The sequence below is a fragment of the Anoplopoma fimbria genome, unplaced genomic scaffold (genome assembly GCF_027596085.1).
Source record: "Anoplopoma fimbria isolate UVic2021 breed Golden Eagle Sablefish unplaced genomic scaffold, Afim_UVic_2022 Un_contig_6828_pilon_pilon, whole genome shotgun sequence".
NCBI lineage: Eukaryota > Metazoa > Chordata > Actinopteri > Perciformes > Anoplopomatidae > Anoplopoma > Anoplopoma fimbria.
The window spans coordinates 1-643 of record NW_026550457.1 but is presented as its reverse complement, the minus strand read 5'-3'; the positions used below and the strand labels follow the sequence as shown (position 1 = coordinate 643).

At 43.5% G+C, this 643-nt stretch overlaps 2 non-coding genes across 2 annotated transcripts; one reads left to right on the top strand and one right to left on the bottom strand.

The window, feature by feature from the left end:
- Nucleotides 1-284: 284 nt before the first annotated feature.
- Nucleotides 285-356, bottom strand: trnag-gcc (transfer RNA glycine (anticodon GCC)). Its single transcript has one exon. It is a non-coding gene; the product is annotated as a tRNA-Gly (tRNA).
- Nucleotides 357-472: 116 nt separating this feature from the next.
- trnaq-uug (transfer RNA glutamine (anticodon UUG)) lies at nt 473-544 on the top strand. The gene has a single exon. It is a non-coding gene; the product is annotated as a tRNA-Gln (tRNA).
- Nucleotides 545-643: the final 99 nt, after the last annotated feature.

Genomic DNA, 643 nt, shown 5'->3' with positions numbered 1-643 from the left:
CAGAGCAGAATGAATATAACTGTCCTGTTGTTCCCATGCTACAGTAGAACTCAAAAGTGACGTGGAGATAAGTCAGTCATTGAAAGTCCTGTAGCCCAGATATGTCGTTGTCAATGGAGGTCAATCAAATGTCTGTTTCACAAGACACAACTTCGAACGTCCAGAACACATTGTGTCTGGTCAAGCACTGCAACATTCCACTCTGGAAGCGCTTTGTTATTCAAGACATTTACCCTAAATGGTACAAACAGGGCAGCCACCACATGACACCAAGCTACTACAATTGCATTGGCTGGGAATCGAACCCAGGTCAACTGCTTGGCAAGCAGCTATGCTTACCACTATACCACCAATGCACACAGAAAGACTCACATAATGGCATAAAATTGAGTGAAGGGAAGATTGAATTGGCAAATATCGTTGAGTATTGACACATTTTCGCTTTGACCTGGAGCTACAAAAGTGATCTTTGGCTTCCATGGTGTAATGGTCAGCACTCTGGACTTTGAATCCAGTGATCCGAGTTCAAGTCTCGGTGGAAGCTTGTCATTAAGGAGGTGCATGCTGCAAAATTCTTCGGAGCACAATGAATAACTATGTCCTTTTGTTCCCATGCTAGAGTAGAACTCAAACGTGACATGGA